The sequence below is a fragment of the Lissotriton vulgaris genome, unplaced genomic scaffold (assembly GCF_964263255.1).
Source record: "Lissotriton vulgaris unplaced genomic scaffold, aLisVul1.2 SCAFFOLD_2294, whole genome shotgun sequence".
Taxonomy (NCBI): Eukaryota; Metazoa; Chordata; class Amphibia; order Caudata; family Salamandridae; genus Lissotriton; species Lissotriton vulgaris.
This window is the reverse complement of record NW_028246595.1, coordinates 346,025-366,000: the sequence shown is the minus strand read 5'-3', so window position 1 is coordinate 366,000 and position 19,976 is coordinate 346,025.

Below are 19,976 nucleotides of genomic sequence, written 5' to 3'. Positions count from 1 at the left end.
TGTGTCGCTCAGTGAGGTGATGTGCGCCCTGGAAACTGTGAGAGCAGCCCTCCATTCTGCCGTTCGTGTATTGGGAGACCGGCTGGCTATGATTTCCTCTGTGGCACCGCTGCCTAAACATGGACGCTCCCGGGAGCAGGACACAGTCTCTCCTACTGATGCTGCCTTCTGTTGTTTTTCCTCTCCGGCCATCACGGGCACACAACGGGTGCGGGACCCAAGCGCAGTCAAGATGCCGGCTGAACTATTCTGGGGACAGGCTGCAGAAACGGGGCATGTAGTGTGGCAAGAGCATTGCAGCTGGAACCCATGTCTAGTTTCTCCTCCTAAGGACCCTGGCGTGTCTCGACTCATAATCCTGAATCCACTCCTACTGACTGGTTCTTACAATCTCGGAGAAACTCTGTTGTGCGTTATCCTGGACTCTGCTGCGGACTCCTACACTGCGGACTATCGGATGGACTACATTGATCGTTCCCCCGCCTGGATCATGATGCTTGGATCGCTTTCCTCCTGCAAGATGTCTACCGTGAGGCCGGACTACGTCGTTGCCCCATATCGCAGGGGCCAGGGTTGAGTGTGCCCCCCCGTCATGTCGAGACTGTTCTACTTGTACTGCTGGGTCACTGAAGGACTGCCGGGGATATTAACTATGGGTATTGTATTGGTCGCGGGGTCTGGGATCGGGCGGCCGGAATGAAACTGTATAGTGCTTTGAATATATTCGACGGCCCTCCTCCGTTCTTCTGTGAGTTACGTTTTTCTTTTACCTCTCCTTTCTCTCTCTACTCTAAATTTCGGGTTTGGTTCGTGGGCGACAGCACGCAGCTTGGGGGGGGGGTAGGCCGTAGCCTCCGCTTACGTGCAGGGTGGGGGGTGGGGGGTAGGGGTTTTGTTTTAGTTTCGGTTTCTATGGGCCTTTTTCTTGTGTTTTCTCTTTTTACCTCTTCCTTTTCTTTTTCTTCCTTTTTTTTCCTTTGGGTTCTCAGGTGCTTCGGGGTAGTGTTACCTATTCTCTCCGCTGTCGCTGCTGTCATCTTTGTGGATTTGGGTGTTCTGAGTCCGTGGGGCGGGCGATGGCCAGCATGTACTGTTTTCTCGTACTAGTATCCTTAGGGTCACTATCCTTTAGTGCTGTTAACTTTATTTCTCGTCTTGCTTATGTCTCGCTGGTTCGTTGCCTGCCATTTTTTTTAGTGGATAGAATGCACCTGATCCTAATTTCTCTTCAAAACTTTAAAAATTAACCTTATGCATCCTGTGCCTGGTGGTCCCACTTCAGTTTGGCCACGTTTCGGACAATTATCGTTTGTACATTCATTGGGACTGCTGAGTTGCAATATCCGTACTTTTTGTGCTATTGATTCCTTTCGAGGCCGGCCTGTATGGTTGTAGGCCCGTAATTGTACGCTTGCTATGCACAATAAAGGTTTACAAAAATTAAAAAAAAAAAAAAAAAAAAAAGGCTCTCACCTCTCTCTTTGAAGAGGGAAAAGGGGTTTCTACGATAGCCTTCACTTTTTCTTTCTGTGGTTCTATTACTCAGTTCCCAAGCACATAGCCCAGGTATCTGACCTTGTTAAAACCAACCCTAGACTTTTTGGCATTTATGTGCAATCCGGCCCCTTTTAGGGCCTGAAAGATATCCTGACAGTGCAAAAGGTGTTCTTCCCAGGTGGCACTGAATATTACTATGTCTTCAAGGTACGCCAATGAAAATGCCTGATGGTCACAGAGCACGATGTTCATTAACCTCTGGAACGTGGCCGGCGCTCCGTAGAGATCAAACGGTAGGACTGTGAAAAACCAAAGACGTAAACGACAGGCAACATTATAAAGCTGCACATAGGTCCTATATGAAAGATATCGCCAAGGCAAAAAAAGTGTACTTAGGCAATAGGATTTCCCAGGCAGCAAACTCACAGAGAGAACTATAAAAAATAGTAAAAGAGTTCACTAATCCATCTGCCTGTCAGCAATCACCCAATGAGTCAAAAGAGTGGGTTGACTCTGTAGCCCTGTACTTCCATGAAAAAATCAATGACATCCACAAACTTTTCCCCCAACCTCCCCCTCTGTCGCAGACCATACCTCCACCCACCAACTGCTACAGGGACTCAAAAAACCAAATCAATATACTTAGGGAATTTTCACCTTGCTCTGAAACAGAGGTTGAGTCAACCCTGTACAAAATGAAGTCAGGAGCCCCGGGAGATCCAGCCTCCCCCCAAATTCTAGCAAAAATTGCCCCTGTCCTGGTCTCTGACCTAACTAAAGTCCTGAATCAGTCCCTACTGCATTCCTCCGTCCCCCTGCATTCCTCCGCCCCCCTGCACTGGAAGGAGGCCATAATAAGACCAATTCTGAAAAGAAACCGCAGCCGATTCCAAATCACTTCCTAATTATCGGCCCATCTCCCTCCTGCCCCTATTTGGCAAAGTCATGGAGTCACAGATAAACAAACAACTCATAACTCACCTTGAGACTAACAAACTCCTGGACCCATCCCAGTCGGGCTGCAGGGCATTCCACAGCACCGAAACCGCCCTGCTCGAAATTGTCGACAATGTCAGAATGACTCTGGATTCAAATCAGTCCGCCATACTTGTCCTTCTCTACCTGTCCGCAGCCTTCAACACCATCTCGCACCTCATTCTTTTAGAACGTCTTGCTAAGGTTGGTGTCGAAGGCTCTACGCTACTCTGGATAAAAAGCTACCTGACCAACAGACGGTCTAAGGTCCAAGTTGGCACCCACTCCTCTAGTTACCACGACAACGACAAGGGTGTCCCACAGGGGTCAATACTGAGCCCCACTCTTTTCAACCTTTATGTATTCCCCCTGGCAAAGGTGATTCGAGCACACGGTTTTGGATCCGTGTCCTACGCAGATGACACCCAAATACTGATTACAATCAATCAGGACCCAGATGAAACCAAACTGAGATTTAAAAACTGCATGGTTGACATTCATAACTGGATGACAGATAACCTCCTGATGCTGAATGCCAGCAAAACGGAGATCGTGCTCTTTGGAAAGGCCAAAACGATCTGGTCTGAAGAATGGTGGCCAGTCTCCCTTGGTCCTTGCCCTTCTCCCAAATCCTCAGTTAGAAATCTTGGGGTAATAATTGACAACAAGCTATCCATGATTGAACACATTAATAAAGTAGTCAACACCAGCTTCGGCATCATGCACAGTCTGAGGAAAATCTTTAAATGGATCCCCCTTTCATCGCGCATGCCCATTGTGCAGGGGCTCATTGTCAGCCGGATAGACTATGGGAACTCGCTATTGTCCTCAATAAATGCTACTCTTTTGGCCCGTCTACTGGTCCTGCAAAATACTGCTGCAAGACTGGTGCTCAACCTTCCCCCTCGCACCCCGTCACTGCCCTGTTTAAAAACCCTGCACTGGCTCCCAATAAAGAAGCGCATAAAATTTAAACTATGCTGCCTAGTCCACAAAACCATCAATGGACATGGACCAACATACCTGGAACAAAAGCTTAAATCCCGCAACCCGGCATGGTCTCTCAGATCCTCTAGCAAGTCACTTCTAACTGTACCTAGGGTACGCACGGTCAGAAATGGCGATAGGTCATTTAGTAAAACAGCCCCCGAAGCCTGGAACTCCCTGCCCCTCCAGATTAGGACAGAACCCAATCATCTGAGGTTCCGTAAGCATCTAAAAACCTGGCTTTTTTAGCTTCCGCCCATAGTCCTGTCTTGTGTATCCGTGTTGGAGGATCTGCTAGCGCTCTGAGACCTTCGGGTGATTTACGCGCTTTATAAATTTACATTACAATTACATATAAGCCATCAGGCATAACAAAGGCGGTCTTCTCTTGGTCCCTCTTTCTAATGGGGACCTGCCAGTAACCCTTAGTGAGGTCCAAGGTCGTAATATACTGAGTGTATCCTAGTTTTTCTATCAGTTCATCAATCCTCTGTAGAGGATATGAATCAAACTTGGATATGAAATTAACAGCCCTAAAGTCGGTGCAGAATCTAAGTGACCCGCTGGTTTGGGGACCAGGACAATAGGCGATGACCATTCGCTTTTGGATGGTCATATAACGCCCATCCTCAACATGTTCGTGACCTCCTCTCTTACGGCCTTTCTCCTTGCGGCCGGTATTCGGCATGGGAGTTGTTTTATGACCTTTCCAGGGTCTGTAACAATAGCATGTTCAACTAGGGAAGTTTTTCCAGGTAGGTCAGAAAAAAGAGGAGACAAGCATTGGCAAAGCCAATAGTTCTCGCTTTTGGGATCTTCTAAGTTTTTAGGTATGTAATAGTTGTTGTTTTTGCACTAATGATATTGTTTTGGATAATTATGCAATTGTTTTTTTTATTCATCCAAAACATTTATTGAGATGAAATATCTTTTAATATTGTAATAATTATCCCATTGTAAAATATTATTTCCTATGTTTGTGGCAAATGCTGCATAAGAGCATCCGCTAAGTGAGTCTGTCAGTGAGAGTTTGTAAATAAGAGTGTCAGTTATTGAGAGAGAGTGAGAGCGTGAGTGAGTGAAAGAGTGAGAGAGTCTGTCAGTGAGGGTTTGTTAGTGTGTGTGAGTGAGTTAGTGAGAGAGAGTGTGAGTTAGTGTGAGTGAGTGAGTGAGTTAGTGAGAGTGGGATAGTTAGTTAGTGAGAGGGAGTAAGTCTGTCAGTGAGAGTTTGTTAGTGAGAGTCTGTAAGTGTGAGTTAGTCAGTCAGTGAGAAAGAGTGGGAGAGTTAGGTACTGAGAGTGAGTGAGTTAGTCAGTAAGAGAGTGGGTGAGTTAGTCAGTGAGAGTGAGTAAGTGAGAGTCTGCCAGTCAGTGAGAGTCTGTTAGTGAGAGTCTGTCAGTGAGAATGAGTCAGTTAGTGAGAGAGTGTGAGTGTTAGTGAGAGTGAGTCTGTCAGTGACAGTCTGTTAATGAGTCTGTTAGTGAGAGTGAGTCAGTGAGAGTGATTAAGTGAGAGTGAGTTAGTGAGTCAGTGAGAGTGAGTCAGTGAGAGTGAGACAGTGAAAGTGAACCAGTGAGAGTGAGCCAGTGAGAGTAAGTCGATGAGTCAGTGAGAGAGAGTGGTGTGCCAGTCAGGCAGTAAGAGTGAGTCTGTGAGCTAGTTAGTGAGATTGAGTGAGTAAGTCAGTGAGAGTGAGTTAGTCAGTGAGAGTGAGTGAGGTAGTCAGTGAGAGTGAGTGAGTTAGGGAGAGTGAGCGAGATAGTTAGTGAGATAATGGGAGAGTCTGTCAGTGAGAGTCTCTTAGTGAGAGTGAGACAGTTAGTGTGAGAGAGAGTGGGTGAGTCGCTTTGTGAGAGAGTGGGAGAGTCTGTCAGTAAGTGAGTGTGTTAGTCAGAGTCTGTTAGTGAGACTCTGTCAGACTCACTTTCACTAACAAACTTACACCCAGTGACAGACTCACTTTCACTAACAAACTTACTCTCACTGACAGACTCACTCTCACTCTCTTACTTACATACTCTCTCACTAACAGACTTACTTAATGTCACTGACTGACAGACTCACTCTCAGAGTGAGTCTGTTAGTTAGTGTGAGTTAGTTAGTGAGTTAGTGAGAGAGAGTTAGCCAGTTAGTAAGAGTGAGTGTGTGAGTTAGTCAGTGAGTGAGTGAGTTAGTGAGAGTGAGTCAGTTAGTGAGCGTGAATGAGTCAGTCAGTGAGAGTGAGTGAGTTAGTCAGTGAGAGTGAGTTAGTTATTGAGAGTGAGTCTGTTAGTGAGTGTATCAGTCAGTGAGAGAGAGTATGTTAGTCTGTGAGCGAGAGTGTGTTAGTGAGAAAGAGTGAGTAAGTCAGTGAGAGAGAGGGAGAGTTTGTTAGTTATTGTGAGTCTGTTAGTAGGAGAGAGTGATAGAGAGTGGTAGAGTATTTTAGTGAGAGTCTGTCAGGGAGAGTGAGTCTGTCAGTCAGTGAGAGTGAGTGAGTCAGTTAGTGAAAGTGAGTTAGTCAGTGAGAGAGTGTTTGTTAGTTAGTGAGAGAGAGTGTGTTAGTGAGAGTGACTCAGTGAGTGAGTGAGAGAGAGTGGGATATTTTGTTAGTGAGAGTCTAAGTGAGAATGAGTTAGTCAGTCAGTGAGAGTGAGTCAGTTAGTGAGAGAGTGTGAGAGTTAGGGAGAGTGTGAGAGTCGATTCGATTTGAAAGCTTTATTCGATCATTCAATAAACAATCATAAAAGCACACAAAATATAACATACGTCTCCAATAAAAAATTATTAAAAACAATTAGGATAAAATACAAAATTCAGTATGATTGCATGAGGGGAGGAATAACATTGGCATAGCAGCAATTAATACAGGAAAAGGGTATATTCACAGTTAGGTCATGAATTCCATGCTTTTCCTAGCGGACACTGATTTTAAGATAAAAGTCGCAGTATAAAAACAGACATCCGGAACATCAAGTGCAAATAAAAGTCTCATAGCAGTTGTAACAGTGGACACTGAGTATTTCTTAAAAAGGGGTTTAAGATAAGCGATACGGAGATGCAAATACAAGGGGCAGATTAGCAAAAAGTGCAACGTGCTCTGTTTAGAAGTTCCGTCACATGGACACTGTGTTGACGTATTTTTTTTCATCAGGGGGAAAGCCACCAGATTATGAACAATGCCTAATCTCAACCTAGTAAGGACATACTGGTGAGATTGCTTAGTAATTACTTTTAGGTACTTAGAAAAGCCATAGCCTGCCAGGTTATTAGAATTGTAAAATAAATGTGAAGTAAACTGGCTACTGGCTTCTCTACTTAGTTTAACTTTTTCCCCCAAATAGACAAGTTTGAGCACCTGTTTTGAGATGTTAGTGGCACTTGCTGGGTCTACAAAAACCTACAGATCAAACACGACTTTATATGAAGTCAAAACATATTTGAGCCAAGGGATCTTGCTAAATTTATCCAGGAGGAGGCAGTCTTTTATTATTCTCCTTGTGAAGCCTGTTTCGTCCTTGGCCCAAATGGACCTCCAAGCCATAAGGGGGCTCAATCCTGTTAAATCAGTCAGATATTCCAACCCCACCTCTTTGTGAACCAGTTCATTTGAAGCCGACGTTGGAAGACAAAGAAGCCTCTTTAAGAAGACATTTTCGGCAACTTGCAAATCCCCATGTTGGCAATGTCCCCAGACACCCGAACCATAGAGTGCCACTGAAGCACATCTATGTCGTTAAACATTTAGCATATCTAGTGGACTGCGACTGCCTAGTTTAGAAGCAAATCTAAAAAACCCTGAGGCCCCCTTACCCATCTTGGCCTTAATATTAAGGATCTCTGGGGCTCATGTGCCACTGCTACTGAAAGTAATTCCTAGGAAGCAGAATTTATCCACCACTTCAATTATGTGAACACTAAACTGGAATGGTCTCAACTTTTTCACCTTTTTCCCGCATGCCATAATAAAAGTTTTAGAATTATTAATTTTAAGTTTCCTCCCCTTTATAAAATCGAGAAAACAGTTCATTAATCTCTGCAGACCTACTGGTGTTCTGGAAAGTAGGACAGTGTCATCTGCGTATAGCAGTACCGGGATCGCTTGGCCCTCAACTTGGGGTGCATCAGCTTGAACCTTCTTCAGGTCGGAGTCCATGGCATTTATAAAAAGGGAAAAAAGTAACGGGGCTAGAACACAACCTTGCCTGATTCCTGATTTGACCTTAATCTTCTTGGTACATTCTCCCGCTTGGCCGAAACGAATCTGGGCTGACAACTTATTATATAATCTGGCCAGGAAATAAATAATTCCAGCAGGGGCTCCCATTTCAAGCAATGTGGACCACAGTAAAGCATGATCCACCAGGTCGAAAGTGCTGGTAAGATCTGTGAAGCAGAGGAATAAAGAGCCCTGCTTGGCTTTGGTGTATTTGCCAATAATTAAGTCTAAATTGATACACTGCTCGATAGTGCCAAGGCCCTTGCGGAATCCGAATTGGGAATCCGCGAGAATATCATTAGCCTCAGCCCACTCCTCCAAACGTAATAAAAGGACCCTGCTCATTATTTTTAACGATGAATCAAGAAGGGAGATAGGGCGGTAGTTCTTAGCCTCTCCTCTATCTTCCTTCTTGTAGATCGGCAAAATTATAGACTCACCCCATGTGGATGGGGTGCATTCCTTTACAGATGCATTAAAAACCTGTGTCAGAAGGGGGCTCCATAACGATAGATACGTTTTATACAGGTCAATATTTTGTTAGTGAGAGTCTAAGTGAGAATGAGTTAGTCAGTCAGTGAGAGTGAGTCAGTTAGTGAGAGAGTGTGAGAGTTAGGGAGAGTGTGAGAGTCTATTATTGATTGTTAGTGAGAGTGAGTTAGTGAGAGTGGATTAGTGAGAGTGTGTTAGTGAGAGTTTGTCAATTAGAGTCTGTTATTGAGAGTTAGTCAGTGAGAGTGACACAATTTTTACAGGGTGTGAGACTTAGTTACTTATGTATATATAGAGCTAGTGCAAGTTATTGATTTAGTAGGAGAGTGCGTGAGTGAGATAGAGATTGAGATAGTTAGTGTGAGACCTAGTTTGTTAGTGATAGAGTGTGAGATTTATTTAGGTAGTATTAGAGAGTAAGTTAGAGAGAGTTATTTAGTTTGTGAGTTTGATAGATGAAGATAGGATTTGTGATGTAGTTAGTGGAGGAGCAAATAGAAAAGATGAAAGAAGGGATGGCAGATGACGCTCAAGTGGGAGAATGAGAGAGAAGATAGAGCAAGAGAAGAGAGAATGAAGGGGAGAAAGAGAAAAAAATAAAAGTAGAGAGAGTGAATAAAGGGGAGAGAGAGAGAAAGGGGGAGAGAGAGAGAATGAAGGGGGTAAAGAGAGAGAATGAAGGGGGTAAAGAGAGAAAGAGAGAGGCGACAGAATAAAGGAGAGAGAGAAATAAAGGGGGAGGTACAGAGAGAGAGATAGGAAAAACATGGAGGGGTGGGGCGGGGTCCGGTGCGCAGGCAGAGCCTCTAATGCCCGGGCTCGTAGTGCTAGCAGGGACCTGAGTGTGGCAACGGCCCCGCCGAGTGCAACGTGTAGGAGTAGGGTGCTCCCAGTCCGCTCCTCAGACTGGGAGGGAGCGAGAAATTAGCTAGAAACCAATACACAAAAAGAAGAGCGAACACCCCCAGAGGACGTCGGAAAGACCAGCGAGTAAGAAGAAATGGGTAGCAAAAACCTGCAACGAAGGTAAACAGAGAAAAACCCCTGTGAAGCCTCCGAGAGGATTCAGAGAGGAAGAAGAGAGCTCAAGATAGCGACCATTAACTGTGATCATGGCCGCTGCGTCTGAAGTCCCTGGTTCACTCAGGCACTGTGCGGGAAACAACAAGGTCAGCGCTGGAGCCCCCCGCTGCACCCCCCCCCCTCGCAGACCCCCGCGTTACTCCCGATGAGGGCAGAAGAGGAGAGCCGCCCCTCTTAACACCGGGAAGGTGAAACCGAAACTGAAGCAGAGCAGTGGGGGCCGCTATTTTAAGGAAAAAAAAAAATAAAAACCCGGCGCTAACTCCGGCACTAAGGATGTTAAAAGGAGCACAACGTGGATTGAGCAGTACAGTCTGGTGCCCGACTGCGCAAAAACACAAAACAAGGGGCACAAGGCGGGAAGATCCGATAACAAGTCCTGAATATCCGAATCCAAGCCCTAGGGATCCGAACCCGAGCCCCACAGCAGGAGGAGGGATGGTTCCCTCTCAATGACCCAGGGATGCTGGGAGTCGGATTCGAAAAGAGCCGGTTTCTGAGGACTGCCATCTCGGGCTGCCCTCCACCGGGCTGCCGTCCGCCCCCGCCGGGCTCCCAGCGTCTCTGGCCTGCTGGCCAAGGAGCAGTCTGAGCCGGGCGCCCCGCAGCTGCTGCGCATCCAGGACATCAAGACGAAGAATGGTGCCCTGTCGCCTCCACAGGCCGCCTCCCCAGCGCTGCACCCAGTGCCCAAGATCGAGAGCCCAGACAGTAGCAGCAGCATGTCAAGCGGCAGCCCCTCGGGCTGCTCCCTCAGCCTGGAGGGCCCCGACCTCCACCAGCAGCAGCAGCACCCGCAGCACCACGGCCAGGGCTTCATCGTGGATAACATCTTGACCTCGCTGCAGGGCTCCCCGCAAGGCACGGGGAGCGATCTCCTCGCCGCACCCAGGACTGGCATCCCTCCCTCCTTGTCCCTCAACTACTCGCCCAGCCAGGGCTCCCTCTACAGATCGCCCTGCAGCCAGAACAGCAGCTTCAGCGCAGGGAGCTACCACTGCAACATGCAGGTCATGAGCCTGTACTCGGGAGAGCGCTTCCTGACTTTGATTTCTGAACTATGTACCCCCCAGACTTCTCCTAGCACTCCAATCCATACTCACTGGGTCACCCTCATGGACTTCTTTACATTTTTTCTTTTGTCCTGGCCGCCATTTTATTGCTGTTCACGGCCGCTTTTCTCTGGACCCTGACCCGCCATCTTGTCCATTCCCTCGTCCTTTCCCCTTTTCCCTCGTTTCCCCTTGACGATCCTTAAATGTTTCTTCCTTTTCCTGATTTGCCTTTTCTCCATACCCTTGTATCCCTCCCACCCTCCCTTGGGGTTGTGACTGCGTCACCCCTCCGACACCACTTAATGGAACTCTGCTCTCCTGGTTTTATGGGTCTTGACCTGAGAAAATCTACTATTTGTATATCTTTGTATATAGAGATAACTCTAATCACTAGTATATGCAGTAGACCTTTGTACTCTCTACCATTTCTATGTGACTCTTAGAGTATATCCATTCGTATCCCCTCCCTATGTATATAGAGATAATTCTAATCACTAGTATATGCAATTGACCTGTGTACTATCTGCCATTCCTATGTGACTCTTAGAGTATATCCATTTGTATCCCTTCCCTATGTATACAGAGATAACTAATCACTAGTATATGCAGTAGACCTTTGTACTATCTGCCATTTCTATGTGACTCTTAGAGTATATCCATTTGTATCCCTTCCCTATGTATATAGAGATAATTCTAATCACTAGTATATGCAGTAGTAGACCTTTGTACTCTCTACCATTCCTATGTGACTCTTAGAGTATATCCATTCGTATCCATTCCCTATGTATATAGATATAACTCTAATCACTAGTATATGCAGTAGACCTTTGGACTATCTACCATTCCTATGTGACTCTTAGAGTATATCCATTCGTATTCCTTCCCTATGTATATAGAGATAAATCTAATCACTAGTATATGCAGTAGACCTTTGGACTATCTACCATTCCTATGTGACTTTTCGAGTATATCCATTCGTATCCCTTCCCTGAATGCTCCTCCTTGTGTGACTATAACTTGTACATTTGCAATTTTTTTCTTTTTGTATCTTTTATGCAACACACGTAATCCTGAGTCTTTATGTATCGCAACTGGTTCTTATGTAAAGCGCTCTGACACCTTCGGGTAATGTTCGCGCTATATAAAATCGCATTAAATAAATAAAATAAATAAAAAAGAGAGACGGAAGAAGTGATGCAAAAAAATCAACAGCCAATGTTGCCTTGTCCTGTGTATGAAAAAGCCATAAATATTAACAAAAAATAATTTGTGAGCCACTTTGAGTAAATAAAAAACGATATAAAATGAAAGTACAAAAAGTAACAGCTAATATTGACTTACCCTCTGGGCAAATTTCTTTTAAGAAAACAAAAGACAGTGTGTGCAAACCACAAAGTGAATGGGGAGAAAAAGTGAATAAAGGGGAGAGGAAGAGAGAGAGCAAAAGTCTTCCCTGGACCGGAAACAAGCTTCTGAGGACCGGTTTCTGGCATTCCAGCCGTCTTCAGCCCGGTTTGCTTGAATCCAGTGGCAAAGTGAGCAAGGGACTCACGCCTGAGCATACCCTGCCACACTTATGGCGGCCAAAAGCGGTACAAAAGGGGGTGGTGATGGATGGAGCATCTGAATAAATCAAACACTCACACCCAGTCAAAAGATCTGGGTTTAATCCATCACCGTTCTTTAGCCCACTCTGCCACCCCAGTTCAGACATGGCTATATGCAAATCAGTCTGACCCTGTGCCTCATTGGAACAGTCCAGCCCAAACTGCCAAGCCATGTCTTCCCTGGACCGGAAACAAGCTTCTGAGGACCTGTTTATGGCATTCCAGTCGTCTTCAGCCCGGCTTGCTTGAATCCAGTGGCAAAGTGAGCAAGGGACTCACACCTGAGCATACCCTGCCACACTTATGGCGGCCAAAAGCGGTGCAAAAGAGGGTGGTGATGGACGGAGCATCTGTCCATCATCTCCTTGTGATTGCTTTGTTTGCCCTAAGTTGGCAGGGTATGCTCAGACGTGAGTCCCTTGCTCACTTGGCCACTGGATTCAAGATAGCCTGGCTGATGAGGATTATGTATCCGAAACCGGTCCCAGGATGCTTGTTTCCGGTCCAGGGAAGACATGGCTTGGCAGTTCGGGCTGGACTGTTCCCATGAGGCACAGGGTGAGACTGATTTGCATATGGCCATGTCTGAACTGGGGTGGCTGAGTGAGCTAAAGAATGGTGATGGATTAAACCCAGACCAGTTGACTGGGGGTGGGTGTTTGATTTGCTCAAACGCTCCGTCCATCATCCCCTTTTGTATCGCTTTGTTCGCCCTAAGTTGGCAGGGTATGCTCAGACGTGAGTCCCTTGCTCACTTGGCCCCTGGATTCAAGATAGCCTGGCTGATGAGGATTATGAATCCGAAACCGGTCCCAGGATGCTTGTTTCCGGTCCAGGGAAGACATGGCTTGGCAGTTCGGGCTGGACTGTACCTATGAGGCACAGGGTCAGACTGATTTGCATATGGCCATGTCTGAACTGGGGTGGCTGAGTGACCTAAAGCATGGTGATGGATTAAACCCAGATCAGTTGACTGGGGGTGAGTGTTTGATTTGCTCAAACGCTCCGTCCATCATCCCCTTTTAAATGGTATTAAAAACCATGGCAGTTGGATCTCAAATGGGGGTGGTGATGGACGGAGCATCTGAATCAATCAAACACTCACACCCAGTCAAAAGATCTGGGTTTAATCCATCACCGTTCTTTAGCCCACTCTGCCACCCCAGTTCAGACATGGCTATATGCAAATCAGTCTGACCCTGTGCCTCATTGGAACAGTCCAGCCCGAACTGCCAAGCCATGTCTTCCCTGGACCGGAAACAAGCTTCTGAGGACCTGTTTCTGGCATTCCAGCCGTCTTCAGCTCGGCTTGCTTGAATCCAGTGGCAAAATGAGCAAGGGACTCACGTCTGAGCATACCCTGCCACACTTATGGCGGCCAAAAGCAGTACAAAAGGGGGTGGTGATGGACGGAGCATCTGAATCAATCAAACACTCACACCCAGTCAAAAGATCTGGGTTTAATCCATCACCGTTCTTTAGCCCACTCTGCCACCCCAGTTCAGACATGGCTACATGCAAATTAGTCTGACCCTGTGCCTCATGGGAACAGTCCAGCCCGAACTGCCAAGCCATGTCTTCCCTGGACCGTAAACAAGTTTGCGAGGACCGGTTTCTGGCATTCCAGCCGTCTTCAGCCCGGCTTGCTTGAATCCAGTGTCAAAATGAGCAAGGGACTCACGTCTGAGCATACCCTGCCACACATATGGCGGCCAAAAGCGGTATAAAAGGGGGTGGTGATGGACGGAGCATCTGAATCAATCAAACACTCACACCCAGTCAAAAGATCTGGGTTTAATCCATCACCGTTCTTTAGCCCACTCTGCCACCCCAGTTCAAACATGGCTATATGCAAATCAGTCTGACCCTGTGCCTCATGGGAACAGTCCAGCCCGAACTGCCAAGCCTTGTCTTCCCTGGACCGGAAACAAGCTTCCGAGGACATGGTGTACTGCTGTCCCCAGCAGGCCAACATCCCTGTGATTTTGGCCATTCTCAATGGGTTGCAAATTGGGACGTGCTTCATGAATATTGATAAGGAAGGTCCATTTCAGACCCACTGGGAATTACTAACAGTTTCAAAGACACTGGTGTACATCACATTTTTCTACTTCATAATTCTGAGTCACAAAAAGTCGCAATTCGGAACTTGCAAAATGCAGCTGTCATAAATGTGGCCCTTAAACCCTATTCTGGAACAGTACACTTTTTTATTGTTTAGTAATACATTTCTAAACAATTATGTCAAGCTGTAAGTCTCCCTTCCCACTCTTGGTCGAATTTCACCCAAGAGTTACTGATTCTGTAAGTAAAAACCTTAATGTATATATAAAAGTTTTTATTTAAATAAAGCTCTTACTGCCTAAGACTTGTGCCTGCACATCACTGTGAAAACAGGTGCAATTACTACCTAACTCATTGATACTCATTTAATTGTCTCCACTGGGGAAATAGAGAGAGAGGGAGAGGAGTTGGCCTAAGGGCTAGGGCGGTTGACCTTGAATCTGGGGAACTGGGTTGGAGTCTCGACAATGACGCTGAACATCCCTTGATTCTGGGCAAATCACTTAATCTCATCGTGCCTAAATAAAATTAATGTGTCCTCATGTAATGCAACTGGTGCTATGTAAAGCGCTCTGATACCCGATTTGGGTCAAGTTTGCGCTATATAAAACTCTGTAAAAAAAAAAAAAGTGATGCGACCTTGCTGCAGGAAGACCGGGAGTGTCTTTAAAAGCACCCATGTAACACAAAATATATGACAATAAATAGGTATGGAAAAGCTTGATAAATACATTTGTGTTTTAAGCAAAACACACACATTTTAGTTTAAATGTTAGGTCTAAACAACACTATAATTATACCGCTCGAAGAACTCCTTGTCTGCTGTGTCGATTTGTACAACCCGCAGGCCAAAGTGGAGGTCAGTGGAGGAGAAGATAAAACAAAATAATGCAAGAAGAGTTGGAGAATAAAGCTCAAGTGGGAGAATGAGTGAGAGAGAAGAGAGAGCAAGAGGAGAAATAATCAAGGTAACAGAGAGTCAATGAAGGGGAATGAAAGAGAGAAAGAGAAATAAGGTGATAGAGAGAGTAAATAAAGGGTAAAGAAACAGAGAGGGAAAGGGGGAGAGAGAGGGAGAGAGAAAATGAAGGGGGAGCAAAAAGAGAGAGAGAAGATACAATACAAAATTAATAAGTTAATCCATTGATAAATGCCTCTGCTTATGTCGCCTTGTCCTGTATTAGATGCTTGTTTCTGGAGAAAAAAAACAGTGCACTAGGGAATAACAAATGCTATCATTTTAAAATACATTCATGTAACATACATTGTGTCACAATAGATAGCTAATAATAATATTTCAAAGCACACACAAAATAAAAGCCATGCAGGAGTGAATAATGCTGATGTAGGATGTGGCGATCTGTAAGGCACACGCAGAATAAAATCTGTGATGGAGTGATTAACTAATGCTGACATAAAATATAAAAAATGCATGAAGAGGTGGCAGGAAAAATATCAAGTGGGAGAATGAGTGAGCGAGAAGAGCGAGCAAGAGGAGAAATAATAAAGGTGAAACAGAGTCAATATAGGGGAGTGAAAAAGAGAGAGAAATAAGGTGATAGAGTAAATGAAGGGGAGAGAAAGGGGGAGAGAGAGAGAGAATTAATGAAATAGGGGAGAGAGAGAAGATGCAATAAAAAATTAATACATTGCTAAATGCCTCTGCTTATGTCGCCTTGCCCTGTATCAGCTGCTTGTTTCTGAAAAAAAACTGTGCACAAGGGAATAACAAATGCTATTGTTTTAAAAAACATCCATGTAACATAGATTGTGTCACAATAGATAGCTAATAATATTTTAAAGCACACGCAAAATAAAAGCCGTGCAGGAGTGATTAACTAATGCTGATGTGAGATGTGCATGCGCAGTAAGGGTATCCTCGAGCGATGCACTTAATTAGGAAGACAGAGGAAAGCCAGATGGTGCCTCTGTGCGTTTCTGTGCGCGTGACCGCACACTCTAGGCCACACAAAACGCATGTGGTCGGATTTTTCAATGCCCACTTACTAAAAGTCTCGACAGAGCAGCGCATGTGCTGGCTCAGGCGAGACATAAAAAAGGACGCAACACTGCCGTTAGGGACCTTCGTTGTTCGAGGTATAAGAAGTCGTTTATCACCAGCTGATTTAGGGTACACGTGGCCTCGACTGGGGGACGATAAAACAAGCTGGGTTGTTTTAGGCAGAGGACCCAACCATTTTTTTAGCATGTTGATATGGTAGGTTTGTATTTTTGTGGGTTTTGTCTTGACTTTATAGGTAGTTTTTCCTACGGTGCCAACTATTTTGTAGGGGCCCATCCAATCGGCTTTAAGCTTACTATTTGAGGAGGGTTGTAGTACCAAGACCCAGTTGTTTATCCCCAACTGTCTCCATTTCTTCCCTCTATCATAGAAGGTTTTCTGTTTTTCTTTGCTTTTCTCCTAGTTGGTATATGCCGATTCCCGCAGTTTACCTTTTCGGGACTTGAATTCTTGGGTATACTATAGAAAACCGCTGGTCTTGTCTTCCATTTTGCTTTCCCATGCTTCCTTTGACATCTCCAAGAGAGCTCTCAGTTGTCTCCCCTATAACATCTCAAACGAGGAGCATCCGAGACTGCTCTGGAGCTGGCTATGTATGACAAACAAGGCGAGCAGAAGGAGTCGGTCCCAGTCTTTCCCTTCACTCCTGATCATTTTTTTTTGTGTCAATTTGAGGGTCCCGTGATATCTCTCTACAAGTCCATCAGTTTTAGGGTGATAGACCGACGTTCTGATGTGGTTGAGGTTCAGAGTCTGACAGACCTCTCTCATGAGACGGGAGACAAAAGGGGTGCCTTGGTCTGTCAGTATCTTGTGGGGAAAACCGACTCTGGAGAAGAGTTCAATGAGTTTATCGGTGATGTTCTTAGGAGTTGGAGCTCTCAAAGAAAAGGCCTCAGGATACCGGGTGGAATAGTCGACTATCACTAGAGCGTATTGATGTCCTTTTTGTCTTCGGTAAATGACCGCTTAAGTCCATATCCACCCATTCAAATGGCTTTCCTATAACAGGGAGAGGTTGCAGGGGTTCAGGGGGAGGTCAATAGGGATTTCTTTTCTGACAAATTTCTCACTCTTGGCAGTGTTTTTGTATGGTAGCTTATACCCCAGGCCAGTAGAAATGTTGTAGGATGCTCTGGGTCGTTTTTTCTACCCCTGTATGTCCTGCGGTGAGATGGGAATTTGCAAAAAAACAGTATCTGCTCCCGAAAGGCTTGGGGTACTAACAATTGGTGGTGATCGTCTTTTGCTCCTATTCGATATAACAACACTTTTTAAACAAAGAAATGTGGATAGGTCATTGGAGCGTTATTGACATTAACTTGAGCCTCCTGCCAGGCATTTTGTATAGTAGGGTTGTTGGTTTGGGTAAACCAGAAGTTCTTGCCAAGGAGCCATGGTTCTTGTGTAGTAAGGGCCAAACAGGGTTTAATCTCCGGGACACCCCTATCCCTTCCACCCGATTGGGAATTAACGCTGGTTAGAAACATCCCTAAGTAATCAAGGTTGTCGGCCCTATTATCAACTCCTTGGGAAGGTCACGCAACACACCCACCCTAACGGTAGAGGTGGTCCCATGGATAGGCGTAAGAAGGACATCTGCCATGGGATAGGGATTAATTTCGCCATGCACACACCGTATATATGCACTAAGATGTCTGGAACGATCTTGGTGGAGGTAACCAAATCGCCTTGGATGACGGACTGCCGACATCCCTGACCCATTGCCCGTTCACCTGAACACTTACATGAAACCAGCTCCCTAGTTTTGCTGTGTAGAGGATTGACCTAGGGATATAGCTGACATCCATGGGCTCTTCAGAGGATTTTTTGTGGGGGCAAAGACGAGCAATGTGGCCCCAATCCCTACAGTCAAACCATTGAGGACCTCAGTGAATGGGGATTTCTGGTTTGAATGGTTTGAGTCTCTTGGCCTCTGGTGTGGCTTTGCACATGTTTTTCTTTTTGTATTTCCATTGGCTGGGACAAATTGGTTTCTCTGCTTCCCAGGGAAGGGTACGAGCCTGGGCACGGCAAAAAGTTGTGGCCATCTCGACCGCCTGTTCTGTCGTGAGGTGTGTGTGTTGTCGCAACCATCTTTGGGTTTTATAGGGGAGGGCTTCTACGTATTGTTCTAGGTATATATGATCCATTATGTCCTCCTTGCTGCTTTCTGCCGGGTTTTAACTACTTCTTGGTGGCTGCTTTGAGCCTAAAGAAAAGTGTCTTGGGGTTTTCTCTGAATGCCCATTTTTCCTTGTGGAAGCGTACCCAATATTCCTCTGCATCCATTCCCAAGTAGTCCAGAATAACAGCCTTGATGTTTTCATATGGGGTATTTCCTGTTGGATTCGCAACTTGGTAGGCAGTCTGCACCTCACTGGTAAGGAGATGGAACAGAAAGAAAGGCCACTTCTCTAGGGGCCAACTACAGGCTTTTGCAGCCCTTTCAAAGGTCAAAAGGAAAACGTCTGGGTCCTCTCCGGCAACATACTTTTGTAGGGAGATAATGGGTGGGCCCTGAGAACTGCTTCTAGTCTCCCACAGTCTAGACGTCAACTGGACTTGGTCCTCAGTGACCTTGGCAGACCTTCCATCTGCAGAGCCATTGTATTCTTAAACAGGCCCCGGTCTGCCTGGGCCAAGGTCATCTGACGCGCCACAGCCTATTCTAGTTTCTCTTGACCTTTCACTAGGTGTTATATTAGGGACTTCATTATTCCTTTGCTAATGGATGATTTGCCCGCATTCTCCACCCCCTGTGAGGGATTGTAAGGACTGAGATGGATAACAATGGGGAATTCAGCTTGTTTTATTTATAGTTCGCAGTTTAGGTAGATGCCTGGAGTCCGTTCGGATAATGCTTCTTAAGACCTAAAAGACCTCCACTGGCTTCCCGTCAACAAGAGAATAACATTCCGTCTCCTCACCCACGCACACAAGGCCCTCTACAAACTAGGACCCGAATGCCTCAACACTCGACTATCCTTCTACACACCCACCCGCCAACTAAGATCCTCCAATCAAGGCCTCGCCGCAGTTCCGTGTATCCAAAGATCCACCATGGGAGGTAGATCCTTCTCCTACTTGGCGGCCAAGACCTGGAACTCACTCCCCACTCACCTCCGCCTTACACAGAACCACATCTCCTTCAGAAAAGAACTTAAAACCTGGCTATTCGATAAATAATGAACCCCCTCCCCAAGCGCCTTGAGACCCTCTGGGTGAGTAGTGCGCTATATAAATTCTTGAACTTGAACTTGAACTCTTATATGTCCTCGGTACTTCTTTGTATCAGGGTATTTGTCCCATTCTTCCTCTTTCTTTATGGTCTCTCGTCCTCGAGGAAAAGAGAAGAGGGCATTTGGTGAGTGAACAGGAAAGGGGTTCTCTCTCTGGGGGAAAGGAATGAGGGATCACCATGTGACGCCGGTCCTATAGTGAGGGACGTGCTTCGGTGAAGGGAGGGTGGTCGGGTATGTTTGGGGTTTCAGGGTTTCCCACTAGCGCCGACTTTCTCCCTCTTCCTTGCCCAACTTGAGAACCGCACACGTACCTGTTTGAGCCACGCTCCTCTAGAAGCGTGGCGGGACGTAGCGTAGGGTCGTTGGCCTCCTGGCACTCCAGGATTCTCTCGGGCCTTGTTTCCCCAGACTGGTTTCAGCAACTGGAACCTTTTGTCTTGGGTCTCCATCTTCTCTCCGTCGGCTGCTTCTGCCGCGTCCCCAGCTGACCGGCGTCTTCCGGGTTCGTCCTTCCTCACTCCTGATGCACTGATTGACTTCGCTTTCACTGACTCTCCTTCCATGATGATGGTCTCGGGGGCATAGTCGACCAGGGAATACTCCCACTTAAAGGAGTCGCTTGGCAGAATGGAGGAATGTGTATCCTAAAGGGGGGTCCGGACCTGATTCTAGTCCTGCGGGTCCGTCGGCTGTGGAGAGAGAAGAGGATCTTGTCCGCGAGGGACACACCACCAATTGCTATCACTGTGT